General features: G+C 39.7%; 1 protein-coding gene across 4 annotated transcripts in view; it reads right to left on the bottom strand.

Moving 5' to 3' along the window:
• The window catches only part of sphkap (SPHK1 interactor, AKAP domain containing), a 393096-nt gene that overhangs the window by 365840 nt on the left and 4845 nt on the right, over positions 1-22411 (bottom strand). For all 4 annotated transcript variants that reach the window (XM_061919048.1, XM_061919045.1, XM_061919049.1 and 1 more), the window contains exon 2: positions 22006-22181. The gene's annotated coding sequence lies outside the window, so the exon portion shown is untranslated. The remainder of the gene's footprint in view (positions 1-22005; positions 22182-22411) is intronic.

Consider the following 22411-nt stretch of genomic DNA (forward strand, 5'->3'; position numbering starts at 1 on the left):
CATGTAATGTAGTAACGGGCAAATTTGTAACATTTAATATTTGTGTATTTTGATCATTTTAAGCATATGGGTTGCATTACTTTAAAAAACGTATCACGTTTGCTTTTTTTTTTTTATCATCACCGATTTTTACTCACTTCATGAGAGCCAACAAACATAATAAAACATCACTTACTGTATAAGGGCTGCTGTCATTAAGATGCCGACTGATATAGGATGTTCATAAATTTCCATGTCGATGAAAAATATCTCATAATTCTCGCGAATAAAATGAGGGTCAAGCCAAGCCTCTTTTCATGTTGTTTGCTCCATTTCCGAGTCTAATTTGGCTGTCAAAGTGTAGCAACTTTTGAGAATACATCCTCAGCCTTCTATCTATCCAGGTGAGATGCATGATTTATGATCTAGAAAAAACTTACAGGAAGCAGCTGATCACTCGATAATGTAAACATCATACACACCTCGTGATCACGGCATCGCTATAAATAGTGTATCTGCGTTAGCGCTTATAATAACAAATAGATAAATAAAAAATCACTAATACTTGGTTATTGAAGTCACGAAATGTAAATTAAATATTGTTGGTGCTTTTTGGTTGCTTATTGGATTTAATGGGCAGAATAGAGGACCTCACATTGGCTCTAAACACAATCGCAATTTTGCAAAATACTAGAGGGTCAGCCTATCAGCCACCGTACTTTAATATTTATCATACATGGAGGATCTAATAGCAAAATGATGAGTTCTGCAAAGTCCTCTCACCAAGGACTTAAGTAAATATACAGTAGATGTAATACTCAATTAGACCAGTGGTTCTCAAATGGGGGTACGCATACCCCTGGGGCTACTTGAAGGTATGCCAAGGGGTACATGAGATTTTTTTTTAAATATTTTAATAATAGCAACTATTCAAAAATATTTTATAAATATATTTATTGAATAATACTTCAATAAAATATGAATGTAAGTTCATAAACTGTGAAAAGAAATGCAACAATGCAATATTCAGTGTGGACATGTTCCATAAATATTGATGTTAAAGATTTATTTTTTTGTGAAGAAGTGTTTAGATTTAAGTTAATAAATCCAGATGGATCTCTATTACAATCCCCACTTTAATTTGATGATTACTTTTATCTGTAGAAATCTTTATTTATAATTGAATCACTTGTTTATTTTTCAACAAGTTTTTAGTTATTTTTAAATCTTTTTTTTTCCATATAGTTCAAGAAAGACCACTACAAATAAGCAATATTTTGCACTGTTATACAACTTAATAAATCAGAAAATGATAACATAGTGCTGTATTTTACTTCTTTATCTCTTTTTTTCAACCAAAAATGCTTTGCTCTGATTAGGGGGTACTTGAATTAAAAAAATGTTCACAGGGGGTACATCACTGAAAAAAGGTTGAGAACCAGTGGATTAGACCAACAAAAAAGTATAATAAAACCTTATCCAACGAGAGCATTTCAACAAATATTACATACATAAGTGGTTTAATAAATATATTTAAAAAGGATTTTTGAATTGTTGCTATTTTTAGAATATTTAAAAAAAAATCTCACGTACCCCTTGGCATACCTTCAAGTACCCCCAACCACCATTTGAGAACCACTGACATGCATAATCAGAATAATCCTAACAACAATTCCATCACCACCTGGTTTGGCCTCTGAACTTGCAGGCCTTGCTTGTTGTCTGGACCCACGAGGTCTGTAATGAACCCATAGGGTAGGCAAGGAAATGTCACAGCACTGATGGGGAATCGTGATGTAATCATATAGAAAGGTCAGGAGGATAGGAAGGAATAAAAATAATTCAATATTAGTAAACGCACAGAGTGGCCAGGAGCTGTCCAACAACATAAGAAAACAGAGAATATTACACAAACGCTGCAGCTTATCATTTACAACATAATCCAAGACAACTCCTTCCAGCTATTGAACTGAACATGTTTTTGATTAAAAGGTTCAATATATACACACTACACCAACAGTGAGTGTCTACAAATAAAGTAAAAGTCAAGATAGGTGACTCAGTTTTTTAAGACATTCTAAAGCAAAGGGTTTACTGAATCAATGTTCCAACCAAATTGCTCTGTATTTATTCAAAGATCAAAACGGCTTAGCAGTTTAAAACATGTAATCTGTAAATAAATGTAACTTTGATGAAGTACTTAAAAACTAGGAAACAAATATTTCTGGCTGGCTGAAATATTGTGTAAATTAATTTATAACATGTTCTGGTCAAGTCCTCCATTACAGAATCAATCAATCAATCAATGTTTACTTATATAGCCCTAAATCACTAGTGTCTCAAAGGGCTGCACAAACCACTACGACATCCTCGGTAGGCCCACATAAGGGCAAGGAAAACTCACACCCAGTGGGACATCGGTGACAAAAATGACCCAGTGGGACGTCGGTGACAATGATGACTATGAGAACCTTGGAGAGGAGGAAAGCAATGGATGTCGAGCGGGTCTAACATAATACTGCGAAAGTTCAATCCATAATGGATCCAACACAGTCGCGAGAGTCCAGTCCAAAGCGGATCCAACACAGCAGCGAGAGTCCCGTTCACAGCGAAGCCAGCAGGAAACCATCCCAAGCGGAGGCGGATTAGCAGCGCAGAGATGTCCCCAGCCGATACACAGGCAAGCAGTACATGGCCACCGGATCGGACCGGACACCCTCCACAAGGGAGAGTGGGACATAGGAGAAAAAGAAAAGAAACGGCAGATCAACTGGTCTAAAAAGGGAGTCTATTTAAAGGCTAGAGTATACAAATTAGTTTTAAGGTGAGACTTAAATGCTTCTACTGTGATCAGCAGGTTGAATCCTACATTTTATTCATAAGTAGAGAAGGTTAAAACATTGCCATTCAGCATGAATGAAATGAGTTTATTCCGGTCATATAATCAAACATTTTGTGTGATCAATTTAAACGACACAGATTATACATAACAATAATACACATTCACACACAAAAAGAAAAAAAAAAGAATGGCTGAAAAAGGAATAGGCTTGTATTTGCCTATCCTATACATTCATTGAAAATAAGATTGCCTGGAACACCAACGTTCAAAAAATTTAATGGGATGAAAGTCGGGATGTCCGATAATATCGGACTGCCGACATTATCGACCGATAAATGCTTTAAAATGTAATATCTGAAATTATCGGTATCGGTTTCAAAAAGTAAAATGTATCACTTTTTAAAACGCCGTTGTGTACACAGACGTAGAGAGAAGTTCAGAGTGCTAATAAACCTTTAACTAATTTGATGGAGGAGTGGAGGAGTTCAAGTACCTAGGAGTCTTGCTCAAGAGTGAGGGAAGGAGTGGATCATGAGGGGGACAGGTGGATCGGTGCGGTGTCTTCAGTAATGCGGACGCTGTATCGATCTGTTGTGGTGAAGAAGGAGCTGAGCCGGAAGGCAAAGCTCTCAATTTACCGGTCCATCTACATTCCCATCCTCACCTATGGTCGTGAGCTTTGGGTTATGACCGAAAGGACAAGATCACGGGTACAAGCGGCCGAAATGAGTTTCCTCCGCCAAGAGGCGGGTCCCTCCCTTAGAGATAGGGTGAGAAGCTCTGCCATCCGGGAGGAGCTCAAAGTAAAGCCCCTGCTCCTCCACATCGAGAGGAGCCAGATGAAGTGGTTCGGGCATCTGGTCAGGATGCCTCCCTAGGGAGGTGTTTCGGGCACGTCCGACCGGCAGCAGGCCACGGAGAAGACCCAGGACACATTGGGAAGATTATGTCTCCCGGCTAGCTTGGGAACGCCTCAGGATTCCCTGGGAAGAGCTGGACGAAGTGGCTGGGGAGAGGAGAATCTGGGCTTCCCTGCTTAGGCTGTTGTCCCCGCGACCCGACCTCGGATAAGCGGAAGATGGATGGATGGATGGATTTTGTAACAGCTGAATGAGCAGCACAGATACAGTATCAATAAATATTTATGGATGAATTAGTCATCTTTGTGGTTAGTAAGCCCATCCATCCATCCATCCATTTTCTACCGCTTATTCCCTTTATGGGGTCGCGGGAGGGCGCTGGCGCCTATCTCAGCTACAATCGGGCGGAAGGCGGGGTACACCCTGGACAAGTCGCCACCTCATCGCAGGGCCAAAACAGATAGACAGACAACATTCACACTCACATTCACACACTAGGGCCAATTTAGTGTTGCCAATCAACCTATCCCCAGGTGCATGTTTTTGGAAGTGGGAGGAAGCCGGCGTACCCGGAGGGAACCCATGCATTCACGGGGAGAACATGCAAACTCCACACAGAAAGATCCCGAGCCTGAGATTGAACCCAGGACTGCAGAACCTTTGTATTGTGAGGCAGACGCACTAACCCGCCTGCCACCGTGAAGCCCCGTGGTTAGTAAGCATATGCCAAAAACAATTTAAGATGCATTTAGAAGTCGATGGAAAATTAGAGCCATTAAAAGTGTGTATGTTTTATTATCAGACTAATCTTTAAGATAATAGTTGATTAATTGACTATCGAAATGATTGTTAGTTGCAGCCCTAGTCCAGATCCAACATACCACAACGTGTTGTGAAATCTTGTCTTCAAATGTGTGCAAGCCTCACATTATCAGCAGAAGAAACAAAAAAAAAAAAAAAAGAAGATTTTCAATCCAGATGGGAGATATGTCTTTGTATGATTTAAAGAAGACATTATTATTCATGAGGAAAAAGTCAATTCGTTTCAAGTGGAACATCTACTTCTCCTTGTCTTATTTATTCATGTGTTGAGCGAGCTGCAGAACCTGCTGGGGATGAGGCCAAGGACAAAGTCTCATTAATGATGTCAAGAGGCACCGACAACCTCCACAACTTAAGGCCAGCAGTGGAACAACACAATTTGTGGCGCTGGTAAGAAGAAATGTGGTTTGTACTCACACTGACTTTCTGTATGTGTGAACGACCATACTATACATCTAATAAGATGTTTAACTGGACCACTAGAAGTGTGCCAGCAAGAGTATGCTCACTTCAGCTACAGGACTTTGGGTTTTTGTGCCTCGTCCATTGCATGGCACACTATATTGCCAAAAGTATTTGGACACCTGCCTTCATTCACATATGAACTTGAAGTGCCATCTCATAGAATGGTCCAAAATGTTTTGGTATCCTGGAGCATTCAAAGTTCCTTTCACTGGAAATAAGGGGCCAAGTCTAACTCCTGAAAAACAACCCCACACCATAATTCTTCCTCCACCAAATGCAGTCCGAAATGTAGCGTTCTCCTGTCAACCTCCAAACCCGGACTCGTTCGTCAGATTGCCAGATGGAAAAGCCTGACTCGTCAGTCCAGAGAAGGCGTCTCTGCTGCTCTAGAGTCCAGTGACGACGTGCTTTACACCAGTGGTCCCCAACCACCGGGCCGTGGCCCGATTGGTACCGGGCCGCAGAATAATTTTTTATTCATTTTTATTTAAAAACTAAAAAAGTATTTTTTATTTTTATTTTTTATTAAATCAACATAAAAAACACAATATACACTTACAATTAGTGCACCAACCACAAAAACCTCCCCTTTTCATGACAAAAACGTCCCTTTTTCATGACAAAGAAAAAAAAAAAAAATTAAAAAAGGATTCTCTCACGACCTTCCAGTCTCAAGGCGGACACTCTAACCACTGGGCAGTAAGTAAATAGAATAGGTAATGTTGATTTGGACCAAATTAAAGCACAGTTTTTTTAGTACATAGTGGAAGCTTTACTTTCTAATAGAGATTTCCCAATCATGATCATGGGATTGGATCGCAGGCCCAATATCTGCTTTTTTTTGATCATGTCACGACTTGGACTATGACTTGGATTGTTTCTCCGATCCAAAGGAAAGTTGGCACGAGCCAGACGTAAATGTAAGTACATTTTTATTTAATACTCTATTAAACTACAAACAAAGAAAGCCAAAACAAAAGGCGTGCACGAGGGCGGAGAACAAACTTGACTAAAGAACAAAAAATAGCACTATGGCATGACTATAGACAAAACAAACAAAACTCAACAACTGTGACATAACAAAATCAAAAACTTACGTGGCATGAGCAGGAGGGAAACTAGGCATGGCATGGCATGAAAGGAGTTGAGGGACATGAAGTTGCCATGCTGACTACCTGGTAACTGTGGCTTAAATATTAGCTATGATAATTATTAACAGGTGTGAGAACTGAGGACATGGACGTGACTTGAAGACAAGGTGGAAACTAATCAGTTGCTATGGAAATAAGAAAAACAAGGAAGTGCAGGAACAAGAACTGAATGTCCAGAAAACCAAACCGAACATGACCAAAACAAAACATAAACCCCATGGGCGTGACAGATCAATGATCATGTGATGAGCTGCCGAGCACAGCTGATCTTTACCACAGCTGTGTCCTCGTGCAGTTGGTTTAGACATTTTTTTTTTTTTTTTTTTACCAAGTACCACCTCAGAAAACACTTTGCTCTCTAAGTGCCGCCATAATGACCAACATTATTTCCTGAATTAGGGCTGGGCGATATATCGATACACACGATATATCGCGGGTTTGTCCCTGTGCGATAAAGAAAATGACAATATCGTGATATTGGAGTATATGTTCTCACGCAGTTGCTTTTAGCTGCGGGCATTACACTACAGGCTCTTCTCGCTCTTTTCTGTCTCTCCTTCTCACAGACAAGCGCACTTACTCACATACGGTCACGTCATACGTCACATACGTATACGCCCTCGCGGAGCAGAGGTAGCGGCATGGGTAATGTTAGCTGTGACGTTAGCAGAGTCGTGCGAGTGGTAATACGAGAGAAAGAAGGTGCAAATGAAGGAAGAATTAATTCCCAAGAAAAACAGCAGGGGGTCCATCGTCTGGTGGTGGTTTGGCTTCAAGTGGAAATATGTCGAACATCCATCCATCCATTTTCTACCGCTTATTCCCTTTCGGGGTCGCGGGGGGCGCTGGCGCCTATCTCAGCTACAATCGGGCGGAAGGCGGGGTACACCCTGGACAAGTCGCCACCTCATCGCAGGGCCAACACAGATAGACAGACAACATTCACACTCACATTCACACACTAGGGCCAATTTAGTGTTGCCAATCAACCTATCCCCAGGTGCATGTCTTTGGAAGTGGGAGGAAGCCGGAGTACCCGGAGGGAACCCACGCATTCACGGGGAGAACATGCAAACTCCACACAGAAAGATCCCGAGCCTGGATTTGAACCCAGGACTGCAGGACCTTCGTATTGTGAGGCAGACGCACTAACCCCTCAGACAACCGTAATTTGTCAAGTGTGGGCCAAAAGCGTTGCTACAAAAAGTAGCATTACTGCTAATATGTGGCATCATTTGAAAAGTCATCCTTTAGAGCAGTGGTCCCCAACCACCGGGCCGGGCCGCAGAATAATTTTTTTTTTTTTTTTTATTAAATCAACATGAAAACACAATATACACTTACAATTAATGCACTAACCACAAAAACCTCCCCTTTTCATGACAAAAACGTCCCTTTTTCATGACAAAGAAAAAAGAAAAAGAAAAAAAAAGGACACCCCCCCACCCCCACCGCGGGACAAATTATTAAGCGTTGACCGGTCCGCGGATACAAAAAGGTTGGGGACCACTGCTTTAGAGAATGAAGAGTGCGTACTCTGCATGTCAACATCACCATTCGGTGCCACACGCCCACACCATCAAAATGCAAAGGCAAACATTTCCACATCAACGCGTATGAAAAAAATAGTCGAGAACAGAATTTAACAACGTCCGTAGTAACCTACCATACAGCGAAGGACGAACACTATTTGATTTCCTATTACGCAGCTCATTTTTATTTGACACTTAAAATGTCTCTGACAATCTTGCACTTTCTGTTTTAAAATGACATAAATGTTTGTGCCACTGCTTAATAACTGTTTAATAAATACAATTTTGGTCAACTGACTTAGTTGTGATTTCTTTCTCTCCGTGAAAGTTTAAAATGAGCATATATTAATGCAGTATGAACAAGAATGTTTTAATGTAGACACATAGAATCATCATAATGCTGTGATTATATGCATCAAGTGTTCATTCAAGACCAAGGGAAAATATCGAAATATATATCGTGTATCGCGATACGGCCTAAAAATATCGAGATATTAAAAAAAGGCCATATCGCCTAGCCCTAGCATCAATATTAATGAAAAACAAGGCAGAGGTTTTATTCAACAAGCATGTTGAATATTTTTGGCCACTGTTGCATTACGCAAAGTTTGAACGGTAACACTGTTTGAATGTAGGAAAATAAAGTCATGAATCAAATCAAATTAATGGTTTCCATTGCCCTCGAAGGCATTTTTCTTAGGTGTATACTGGACTAATGGAATAAAACCCATTTAAATAGCCCAAGGGGAACAATTACCGGATTCTCCCCAGGTGCTGACAACCCGGGCTGTGCTACTGGTGTAACCCAATAATTTATGTAAATAATATGTAAATGAGGCATGTAAACGAGTGTTAAAACATGTCAAGGAACGTCAGCTCATGCCTTCAGCATAGAGTGACATCTTTTTAAAATGTATTCTAATAAATTATGTCAATCTCATGGCATCAGACTCCCCTTGCAGCTGCTGTTCTACCCTGAACGGTTTTAGTATTTATATTATATATATTATATTTAATGTCATACCTTCTGTCGGAGAGCAGCCCACTGGAGTGGTGTGACATATTGACAGTTTCGATAACCAATGAACCAAGAGAGTACCCTTCCCCCTTCCTGGTGACCTCCAAAGAGATTTTCTTACTGATTTTAGTAACTTAAAATGTTTTAAATACTTCGATCAAGTCAAAACGTTGCATATTGTGTCTAGAATGAGAGTAGATTTACAGTCATTAATGCCACAGTTGTTAATGTGTGAAGTCAAAACTGAAGCAGTAATTTTACACAGAAGTTAGGCACTAAACTTTTTCAATTTTAAAGAAATTGAATAACAGTACATATGTTGTGCAGGCAGCATGGTGGAATTAGCATAAGCCTCAAAGTCTGCAGGGGTTGGTTTAAATCTCTGAAGTTGACGTGTTCTCTCCCCAATGTTCTGTTACGGCATTTCGTGTTACGACGGAACACCAATCCAAGTCGAAGTTTCGGAGCATGAAGTAAAGAAGCCTAATTGGATGAAAGGCCAAAAGACAAACTGAAGAGTTCAGGTGTGATTGATTGAATGTTCTGAGAATGCAATGAGCTGGATGAATGACAACATCCGTGGAATCATATTTGGCCGACGTTTCATGTTGCGGTATTCGGTGGTATCGGCATTTTGTGGTACACCATTTTCTGTTACATCATATAGTCGTCACTCCGTTTCATGGTTTCGGCCTTTTGTGGTAACGATGTTTGTGGTTATGCTGTTTCGCGTGACGGCGTCGTGTGCTACAACGTTTCGTATTACGACATTTCGCATTACAATGTTTCGTATTATGACATTTGAGAAGTTTGTATTACGTTTGTATTACGACGTTTGTATTACGACGTTTGTAATACGACGTTTGTAATACGACGTTTTGTAATACGTTGTTTGGAATTACGCCCCTTCAAATACCGATATTTTATATTACGACGTTTTGTATTACGACGTTTTGTATTACGACGTTTCGTATTACGACGTTTAATGGTTTCGGCCTTTTGTGGTAACGATGTTTCGTGGTTATGGTGTTTCGCGTGTAGGAGTCGCGTGCTACGGCGTTTCGTATTACGACGTTTTGTATTACGACGTTTCGTATTACGACGTTTCAGACGTTTCGTATTACGACGTTTCGTACTACGACATTTGAGACGTTTGTATTACAATGTTTTGTGATACGTTGTTTGGAATTATGTCCCTTCAAGATACGATTTTTTGTATTACGTTTCGTATTACGACGTTTCGTATTACGACGTTTCGTATTACGACGTTTTGTATTATGACGTTTCGTATTACAACATTTAAGAGGTTTTTATTACGACGTGTTGTAATACGTTGTTTGTAATTATGCCCCTTCAAATGACGATGTTTTGTATTACGACGTTTCGTATTACGTTTCGTATTATGACCTTTCATGGTTTCGGCCAATTGTGGTAACGATGTTTCGTGGTTATGGTGTTTCTCGTGACGGCGTCGCGTGCTACAACTTTTCGCATTACGACGTTTCGTAATACGACATTTGAGACTTTTGTATTACAACGTTTTGTAGTATTACGACCTTTCACATTACGACGTTTCGTATTACGACGTTTCCTATTACGACGTTTCATGGTTTCGGCCTTTTGTTGTAACGATGTTTCGTGGTTATGGTGTTTCGCGTGATGGCGTCGCGTGCTACGACAAAATCCCTTATCTGCTTATTGTGTTACCAGTGTTTTAGTGAGATTATATAGTCATACCTGAAAGTCGGAGGGGTGTGGTGACCGCCAGTGTCTCTGAGGGAAGCCACGGAGGAGCCAAGAGAGTCGCAGCTGCCTCTTTCACAGCTGCAGGAGGAACGACACAAGCTCCGCTCATGTCTACGGCAAGAGCCGACTTATTACCATAATTTTCTCACCGAAATCTGCCGGTTGACATGTGATAGAGAACCATGTTCGCTTGACTGCCCTGTTCTATATTAAAGCTTCACCGTCATCTTTAGGGAATGTAAACAAAGAAACACTGGCTGTGTTTTTTTGCTGCAGCCGACCGCAATACACCGCTTTCCACCAACATCTTTTTTATTTGTAGTCTCCATTATTAATTGAACAAATTGCAAAAGATTCAGCAACACAGATGCCCGAAAATCTGTGTAATTATGCGATTAAAGCAGACTACTTATAGCTTGGATCGGGCTGGAAGAACATGTCCGCTACAACCGGTGACGTCACGCGCACGCGTCATCATACCGCAACGTTTTCAACAGGATACTTCGCTGGAAATGTAAAATTGCAATTTAGTAAACTAAATCGGCCGTATTGGCATGTGTTGCAATGTTAATATTTCATCATTGATATATAAACTATCAGACTGCGTGGTCGGTAGTAGTGGGTTTCAGTAGGCCTTTAAGAGCCTACTGAAAGGAGATTTTCTTATTTAAACGAGGATAGCAGGTCCATTCTAAGTGTCATACTTGATCATTTCGCGATATTGCCATATTTTTGCTGAAAGGATTTAGTAGAGAACATTGACGATAAATTTCGCAACTTTTGCTGCTGATAAAGAAGCCTTGCCTGTACCGGAAGTAGCAGACGATGACGTCACAAGGGTGAGGGCTCCTCACGTCCTCACATTGTTTATAATGGGAGCCACCAGCAGCAAGTGCTATACGGACCGAGAAAACGACAATTTCCCCATTAATTTGTGCGAGAATGACAGATTCGTGGATGATGATATTGATAGTGAAGGACTAAAAAAAATAAAAAAAATAAAAAATGGTGATTGCATTGGGACGGATTCAGAAGTTTTTAGACACATTTACTAGTATAATTCTGGGAAATCCCTTATCTTTCTATTGTGTTGCTAGTGTTTTATTGAGTTTAATAGTACCTGATAGTCGGAAGGGTGTGTCCACGGATGTCTTGAGGCCAGTGTCTAAAGGAAGTCACGGCAGATACAAGGACGGCGCAAACTCCACAAATCTCCGGTAAGAGGCGACTTAACACAATTTTCTCACCGAAACCTGCCGATTGACAAGTGGTCGGGATCCATGTTCGCTTGACCGCTCTGATCCATAGTAAAGCTTCACCTCCGGGAATTTTAAACAACGAATCACTGTGTGTTTGTGTGGCTATAGGCTAAAGCTTCCCAACTCCATCTTTATACTTTGACTTATCCATTACTAATTGAACAAATTGCAAAAGATTCAGCAATACAGATGTCCAGAATGCTGTTTAATTGCGCGATGAAAAGAGACAAATTTTAGCCGCAAATTGTGCTGCGCTAATATTTCCTGACAGTCCGTGATGTTTTCAACAAGAAACTCCGCTGGAAATTTAAAATTGCAATTTAGTAAACTAAACCGGCCGTATTGGCATGTGTTGCAATGTTAATATTTCATCATTGATATATAAACTATCAGACTGTGTGGTCGGTAGTAGTGGGTTTCAGTAGGCCTTTAACAAAATGAAATAAATACACAGGTGGAAAAATACGCCTTCGCACACTACTACAACAATGAGAGACAACTTGCTTTTGTTTGATTTTTTGTGATTTTTTTTCAACTGCCTTTAGCCTTTATTAGGACTCCCAAGCGTGAGTCAGACTCTTCTAGTGGCAGTGCGTCAATAAAAAGGAAGGTGAAAGTGAAAAGCAAAGTTAAACTAAACATCGCAGAATGCTTAGAAAGTCAGATTAACCAGAATGTAAACAGCTTCTTCCATTAAATTTTTACAAGCGAGTGGACTAATTGGCTTATCTTCCTTTTCTTTCCAATGTGAAGAATGTCACAGAGTACATCGTCTCCATGCAATCATTTTGTCCACCTATGAAAGCTATTTTTACACGTTCATCCGTGTCATCCTTTTCCATTTAAAAGCCCAGTAGAAGCTACACTAGACCACCCCAGCAGATAAGACGGAAAACACGGTGCTGTGACGCCTGCCCAGTTTTCAAAGATATTTTTGAAGGTGTGATATTATCTATCTCTTTGCTTCCCAATAACACACTGAGATTCATGGCTTCAGGGTCAAACCAGCGGGCAGCCTGCTGCTTCAGATGCTCTGACTAAATGTCATGACCGTAATGCTTCTCCTTCTGCTGGAGAACACCTTGTTGGAAAGAAGTGTTGATGTTTGCTTAGGTCCACACCTAGATAGCGCCTTTAGACTTAGACTTAGGCAAACTGTATTGATCCACAAGGAATATTGATTATGTTGTCCTGTGGATCATCAAAAAGTGGAAATCAGGTCAAAATATGTGAAAACATGCTTCAAAAATGTACAAAGTGTGCGTTCAGACACACCTATTGGACATTGTTATTGAAAAATGGAATTAAAAAAATGTTTTATTTGTTATATTTTTACAAAATGTATCTTTTAAATTACAAACCCCGTTTCCATACGAGTTGGGAAATTGTGTTAGGTGTAAATATAATCGGAATACAATGATTTGCAAATCCTTTTCAACCCATATTCAGTTGAATGCACTACAAAGACAAGATAATTGATGTTCAAACTCATAAATTGTATAATTTTTTATAAATAATAATTAACTTGGAATTTCATGGCTGCAACACGTGTCAAAGTAGTTGGGAAAGGGAATGTTCACCACTGTGTTACATCACCTTTCCTTTTAACAACACTCAGTAAACGTTTGGGAACTAATTGTTGAAGCTTTGAAAGTGGAATTCTTTCCCATTCTTGTTTTATGTAGAGCTTCAGTCGTTCAACAGTCCGGGGTCTCTGCTGTGGTATTTTACGCTTCATAACGCGCCACACATTTTCGATGGTAGACAGGTCTGGACTGCAGGCCGGCCAGGAAAGTACCCGCACTCTTTTAGTACGAAGCCACGCTGTTGTAACACGTGGCTTGGCATTGTCTTGCTGAAATAAGCAGGAGCGTCCATGATAACGTTGCCTGGATGACGACATACTGTATGTTTCTAAAAAAACCTGTATGGACCCTTCAGCATTAATGGTGCCTTCACAGATGTGTAAGTTACCCATGCCTTGGGCACTAATACACCCCCATACCATCACAGATGCTGGCTTTTCAACTTCACGCCTATAACAATCTGGATGTTTCTTCTCCTCTTTGTTCTGGAGGACACCACGTCCACAGTTTCCAAATATAATTTGAAATGTGGACTCGTCAGACCACAGGTCACTTTTCCACTTTGCATCAGTCCATCTTAGATGAGCTCGGGCCCAGCGAAGTTCCTTGGTGTAGTTGATAAATGGGTTTAGCCATGCATAGCGGAGTTTTAACTTGCACTTAAAGATGTAGCAACCAACTGTAGTTACTGACAGTGGTTTTGTGGAGAGTTCCTGAGCCCATGTGGTGATATCCTTTACACACTGATGTCTGTTTTTGATGCAGTACCGCCTGAGGGATCAACGGTTCGTAATATCATCGCTTACGTGCAGTCATTTATCCAGATTCTCTGAACCTTTTGATGATTTTACGGACCGTAGATGGTAAAATCCCTAAATTCCTTGCAATAGCTCGTTGAGAAATGTTGTTCTAAAACTGTTCGACAATTTGCTTACAAATTGGTGACCCTCACCCCATCCTTGTTTATGAATCACTTAGCAATTCTTGGAAGCTGCTTTTATACCCAATCATGGCACCCACCTGTTCCCAATTAGCCTGCACACCTGTGGGATGTTCCAAATAAGTGTTTGATGATAATTTCTCAACTTTATTAGTATTTATTGCCACCTTTCCCAACTTCTTTGTAATGTGTTGCTGGCATCAAATTCTAAAGTAATGATTATTTGCAAAAAAAAAAATGTTTATCAGTTTAAACACCAAATATGTTGTCTTTTTAGCATATTCAACTGAATATGAGTTGAAAATGATTTGCAAATCATTGTATTCTGTTTATATCTACATCTAACACAATTTCCCAACTCAAATGAAAACGGAGTTTGTACAAACCACCGGAATCTAGGGATTACCTTGATTATTAATTTATAATTACTTAATCAGCTCAAATAATTCAACATCTATACAGTAAAATATGTTATATCTTTTAATTACTAACTAAATATAAAATGTATAAATATTTCATTTATTTATATTCTGACAACACATTTCTTCTTCTTCGTACAAATTACAAGTGTACTTACAATTAATCAAATAAGTTAATATATTAAATATACTGTGTGTAGTGACAATAGTAAAATGATGGATTTTGTATTATATCATTAAATGTAATTAGATCTGGATATAAAATGTTCAATAATTGTATTTTTTTCAAATTTTGACAACATATTTATTTTAAATTAAGTTATTAGGCATTACTAAATTAAAAAATAAATCATAACTAATTAAGGTCATATGTTCAACATTTATATAGTAAAAAATATCGCATATTTTTATTATATAACTACATTTAATGTATGTATAAATAATTTAATATTTGACTTACTACTCTTGTTTTTTTCAAATTTGGATAATGTACTTTTACTTCCAAATTAAAAGTCACCGGGATTCTTATTTAGACTATACAAAATAGTTTTTCCCCCAAAAAATTGTCTGGGATATGAATAATAATATCAATCTGAAGTATATTGACATCAAATCAATGAATTAGAACCAGAAACATTGAAGGGTATTTGTACCAAAAAAATGTTAGTGTGTCTATGCCTCTAAAAGCTGAACTGTCATGACACCTGGTGGACAAACAAGATCATGACGCCTCGTCTTCAACTATATTCCACTCTATTTTTTTAGGCAAAAACGTCATTACTGTTGGTTTCTTTTAAAGGATTTGGGGACATCAAGAAGCTTTTGGCATCATTCTTATTGGGCAAAATTAACATTAGGTGCTGGACAAGATTTCGCCATGTTTTTCCGCAATGGTGTGATCAGGACTTTGAGGTTTCTTCTGAGAGCAGATCCATCACTGGTGTGCGTAATGGAGCTTTTTGGCCTCCATGAGAGCAGCAGTTTTACCAAGATGTTGCGGCTCCTCTTAAGCTTGGAGCAGACACATTAGTTGTAGTTAGTGATTTATAGGCAACATTATGCAGCTTAATAACATTCAAGAGGGACACAAGCTCCGTCGCAAACACCAGGGCTAAAAAGCTAAGAAAGAGAAGGTAACACGATAGTATTCTGTTTTGCATCCTCTTCTACTGATGTTTTTCTTTTTGCACTTTGAGGTTAATTTTGCTTTAGAATTTCAAGAGAAATTCACATTTCCGGCATCTTTCCAAAGGTGGGAACACACAGGGACGCACAAAAATAATAAAAATTATGAAAAATGTCCCAATAAGCATAAGAAAAATACTGTTGACAGGCTATGGTGTCCATATTAGGATGCACAGTAATGGATATTTGAACCTATACCAATAACGTTCATATACACCTACATACATACATACATACATACATACACACATACACACATACATATATATATATATATATATATATATATATATATATATATATCAGTGATGTGCTGTCAGGGGCGGCAGGTGAGGTGTGGCATCACCTGCCATCATGGAAAGAAAAAAATGTAAAAAGAAAAACATTTAATTATATTGTTATGTATCCAGTGATTATACTATAAAATTATTTTCCATTTAACTTCACCAGTTTCAAATTATTTTTTATTCAAAATCGCTTAATTTTCACATTAGTCGTTCAAATACTGAGAATTACTTGCCAGGCAGCCAGCCGAGCCTCCCCGTCACCGTGGATTGCGCAATGACTCGGCTAACTGCTGGCCTGCTGCGCAGTGAGACCGTATTGCTATATGAATTATATTATTAATTTCCATAGTTTAGTTAGCTGAGGTATATAATGTATAGTGTATTTTGTCAACAACTGTATGTGTGTAACGTATTTCTTGTGCTTCAATCATAAAACTGCTGCGAAACACGTACAATGTGAGGCTCCTGTTCTCCGGCCTCCTGGTGGTAGAGGGCGCTAGTGATTCCAGAGATCATTCTTGCACTACTTGGCTAGGCCGAAGCCGGTATGTTTTAAAGTTGTCGTTTGCCTGCATATTGTAAAAACAACCATCCAAAATTTTACAACTAATTGTAAACTTATAGGTGCCGACCATCAGGGCCGAGTTGAGATATTACGGCAAGTTGGTAAGTCAATTTGTTTGCTAATAGTAGCTACTAGCCGTACCCATGTATTTTTAATGGGCGGTTAGCATCGGGTTTTAATCCCGTTTCCTCCAATTTTTCTGATCTGATTGAATTTATATTTATGTCAAGTCTTTATTTTGGGTACTTAAAAATGGTGACTGAATATTGTGGCATTTTAAGGACATCTGCATTTTTTATGCTACAGTAAAGACAATGAATTAACACTGCCGCTGGAGCACGGTTACACCTGTCATAGTGACAACACTGTGTTACACCTGTCATACTGACAACACTGTGTTACACCTGTCATAGTGACAACACTGTGTTACACCTGTCATAGTGACAACACTGTGTTACACCTGTCATAGTGACAACACTGTGTTACACCTGTCATAGTGACAACACTGTGTTACACCTGACATACTGACAACACTGTGTTACACCTGTCATAGTGACAACACTGTGTTACACCTGTCATAGTGACAACACTGTGTTACACCTGTCATAGTGACAACACTGTGTTACACCGGTCATAGTGACAACACTGTGTTACACTTGTCATACCGACAACACTGTGTTACACCTGTCATACCGACAACACTGTGTTACACCTGTCATACCGACAACACTGTGTTACACCTGTCATACCGACAACACTGTGTTACACCGGTCATAGTGACAACACTGTGTTACACCGGTCATAGTGACAACACTGTGTTACACCGGTCATAGTGACAACACTGTGTTACACCGGTCATAGTGACAACACTGTGTTACACCGGTCATAGTGACAACACTGTGTTACACCTGTCATAGTGACAACACTGTGTTACACCGGTCATAGTGACAACACTGTGTTACACCGGTCATAGTGACAACACTGTGTTACACCGGTCATAGTGACAACACTGTGTTACACCTGTCATAGTGACAACACTGTGTTACACCTGTCATAGTGACAACACTGTGTTACACCGGTCATAGTGACAACACTGTGTTACACCGGTCATAGTGACAACACTGTGTTACACCTGTCATACTGACAACACTGTTACACCTGTCATACTGACAACACTGTGTTAAACCTGTCATACTGACAACACTGTGTTACACCTGTCATACTGACAACACTGTGTTACACCTGTCATACTGACAACACTGTGTTACACCTGTCATACTGACAACACTGTGTTACACCTGTCATACTGACAACACTGTGTTACACCTGTCATACTGACAACACTGTGTTACACCTGTCATACTGACAACACTGTGTTACACCTGTCATACTGACAACACTGTGTTACACCTGTCATACTGACAACACTGTGTTACACCTGTCATACTGACAACACTGTGTTACACCTGTCATACTGACAACACTGTGTTACACCTGTCATACTGACAACACTGTGTTACACCTGTCATACTGACAACACTGTGTTACACCTGTCATACTGACAACACTGTGTTACACCTGTCATACTGACAACACTGTGTTACACCTGTCATACTGACAACACTGTGTTACACCTGTCATACTGACAACACTGTGTTACACCTGTCATACTGACAACACTGTGTTACACCTGTCATACCGACAACACTGTGTTACACCGGTCATAGTGACAACACTGTGTTACACCGGTCATAGTGACAACACTGTGTTACACCGGTCATAGTGACAACACTGTGTTACACCGGTCATAGTGACAACACTGTGTTACACCGGTCATAGTGACAACACTGTGTTACACCTGTCATAGTGACAACACTGTGTTACACCGGTCATAGTGACAACACTGTGTTACACCGGTCATAGTGACAACACTGTGTTACACCGGTCATAGTGACAACACTGTGTTACACCTGTCATAGTGACAACACTGTGTTACACCTGTCATAGTGACAACACTGTGTTACACCGGTCATAGTGACAACACTGTGTTACACCGGTCATAGTGACAACACTGTGTTACACCTGTCATACTGACAACACTGTTACACCTGTCATACTGACAACACTGTGTTAAACCTGTCATACTGACAACACTGTGTTACACCTGTCATACTGACAACACTGTGTTACACCTGTCATACTGACAACACTGTGTTACACCTGTCATACTGACAACACTGTGTTACACCTGTCATACTGACAACACTGTGTTACACCTGTCATACTGACAACACTGTGTTACACCTGTCATACTGACAACACTGTGTTACACCTGTCATACTGACAACACTGTGTTACACCTGTCATACTGACAACACTGTGTTACACCTGTCATACTGACAACACTGTGTTACACCTGTCATACTGACAACACTGTGTTACACCTGTCATACTGACAACACTGTGTTACACCTGTCATACTGACAACACTGTGTTACACCTGTCATACTGACAACACTGTGTTACACCTGTCATACTGACAACACTGTGTTACACCTGTCATACTGACAACACTGTGTTACACCTGTCATACTGACAACACTGTGTTACACCTGTCATACTGACAACACTGTGTTACACCTGTCATACTGACAACACTGTGTTACACCTGTCATACTGACAACACTGTGTTACACCTGTCATACTGACAACACTGTGTTACACCTGTCATACTGACAACACTGTGTTACACCTGTCATACTGACAACACTGTGTTACACCTGTCATACTGACAACACTGTGTTACACCTGTCATACTGACAACACTGTGTTACACCTGTCATACTGACAACACTGGGTTATACCTGTCATACTGACAACACTGGGTTATACCTGTCATACTGACAACACTGTGTTACACCTGTCATACTGACATCACTGTGTACTGTCGTGTTTGTTATTTTGTATATACATGTGATTATCTAATATTGTTAATGTTAGCAGTACTATCGCTAATAATGTTAATAAGTGTAATTTATTTGTACTATCTAAAGTACTTGCTACATTAAGTTAAAGTAGCAATGATTGTCACACACACACTAGGTGTGGTGAAATGTGTCCTCTGCATTTGACCCATCCCCTTGTTCACCCCCCTGGGAGGTGAGGGGAGCACTGAGCAGCAGCGGCCGGGAATCATCGTTGGTGATTTAACCCCCAATTCCAACCCTTGATGCTGAGTGCCAAGCAGGGAAGAATGCTGGTATGAGCTTTCAAACATAACCCGTTAACTGCTGCCAATCAAATGGTGAATAAGATACTCTATAGGATTCATATGTTTATAAATCTGACGGTGATGAAGTCAGTGCCTCACCAGCCATGAACCTCATCGCACGTCAATGATATATATACACACATACATACATAATATATATATATATATATATATATATATATATATATATATATATATATATATATATATATATATATATATATATATATATATATATATACACACACACACATATATATACACACACGGGACTGTGCCGAAAATATAATTTCAGTTCTGATGTGTCTTGTACATGTTGGAACGGACAAATAAAAATGATTCTGATAGATATATATATATATATATATATATATATATATATATATATATATATATATATATATATATATACACATACATATGTCTTGATTGGATTATCCAGAGAATAGTGCTCGATACCGTGGTATAGCGCAATATGTAGGTGTGGGAAAAAATCACAAGACTACTTCATCTCTACAGATCTGTTTCATGAGGGGTTCCCTCAATCATCAGGAGATTTTAATGGAAGCATTCACATACAATGGTTTATATAGAGCACAGAGTGGGTGGGTACAAGCAGGCGTAGGGTGTGGTGATTGGCTCATGTGTTACCTAGGAGGTGTTTCCGTCTATGGCGGCATGTTGAAATGATTTCACTGCGCTTGTTGAGGGATGATAGATCTGGATGATATATAATAAACAGTTTCTCTTTTAAGCATAGGTTGCATCTTTTATTACCACTGTTGTAAGGTGTGCTGGATGCAAGAATTTGCCATGTTATTGAATATTCAACATTATTGTCTTTGAGGTTCCAAATGTGTTTGCTGAGTTCTGTAGAATTCTGCAAAGTCTGGTTTCTAAAGGAGGCGTTGTGATTATTCCATCTTGTTTTGAACGCTCCTTCGGTTAATCCTACGTACGTGTCGGATGTGTTAATGTCCTTACGTATTACCTTTGCTTGGTAAACGACTGATGTCTGTAAGCACCTTCCGTTGAGAGGGCAATCAGGTTTCTTGCGACAGTTACATTCATTATTGGTTTCAGAGTCGTTTAGTCTGGGGGTAGGCAGTCCTTTTGCAATTGCTTTGTTGTGGTTTGAAATGATTTGTTGCATGTTATTCATAAAGCTGTAGCTCAATTTAATGTTGTTCTTGTTGAATATTTTTCTTAGGGTGTTGCCTTCGGGGAAGTGTTTGTCGATCAGAGTGAGGAACTTGCGGCCGATGTTGGTTGAGACGTCTTTGCTGAATGGCGGATTGTACCAGATAGGTGCGGCGTCTTCAGTAATTCGGACGTTGTACCGATCCGTTGTGGTAAAGAAGGAGCTGAGTCAGAAGGCAAAACTCTCAATTTACTGGTCGATCTCCCCTATGGTCATTATGGGAAATGACAAACAGATAATTTTTCCGGATCAATAATACTAAGAGAACCTGCTAGTGAAATTTTGATAATCTGGACGCTCTGGGTCCCGTTTGACTAAGTGGCTTTTGGCCACTTCAGAGGCAGCGTTTTCCCCCAGACTTTGTGGAGATGCGCAGAAAAAATGTAAATCTTTGCACCTCGTTCCAAGAAAATTAAGTTCACATGACGAAACAAACATGACTTCCACATTTTGTTTCCCCAGAGACCCAGCACGCCATCTCATCTGTAGGAGATTGCGAGTTTTGTTCCAGCACAGAGCACAGCGAGCTTGGAGACCTTATCCCGCTCCACATTTCATTGTGACAGGAATCTAACCTCATGCGAAAGCTTCAGGGACCAATTCCTCCAACAGGATGTATGAGCAGGGGTCTGGTCATGATCACAGGAAATACTTTATGTCAAAGGCATCTTGCTCTGTGATAAACATTAGCTTGGCTTCCTTTACATTTGGGTTTGATCAGCATGTTTGTTTATTGCTAGATTCCGTCACGGTGTGGCTGTCACCATATTGTGTAACGTCTGTTTTAAGTAGAGACTGAAGAGGAAGGAATGTGGTCCACTATCAGCACACCCGAGACATGTCGCACACATACAGTGTCTCATATTCCCATCCATACCTTAAAATTTGGGCCCTTGACCCGTTCCTGGGGTGGACGACGAGCGGCCAGCTGGATCAGTAACAACGTAGTATTGAGAGCTGACCTCACCCTCAGGCTGTCAGGGTGGCCTCTTTCTGGGGTCCGCATGGCCCCCCTCCTGTGCTCCTGCTGGAAGTGGGTCAGTCAGGAAGTAGCTGGAAGAAAGCGGGACACGAGGCTTTGTTAACGGGGAGTTATAAAAGCGCTAATATTGGGGTCAAATTATCTACTGTAGTTATGGTTGATGAAACATTGTATTCATTAACAGAACAATGTTTTTTATTTTATATATATATATATATATATATATATATATATATATATATATATATATATATATATATATATATATATATACATATATATATATATATATATATATATG

Source organism: Nerophis ophidion, linkage group LG13 (genome assembly GCF_033978795.1).
Source record: "Nerophis ophidion isolate RoL-2023_Sa linkage group LG13, RoL_Noph_v1.0, whole genome shotgun sequence".
Lineage (NCBI taxonomy): Eukaryota > Metazoa > Chordata > Actinopteri > Syngnathiformes > Syngnathidae > Nerophis > Nerophis ophidion.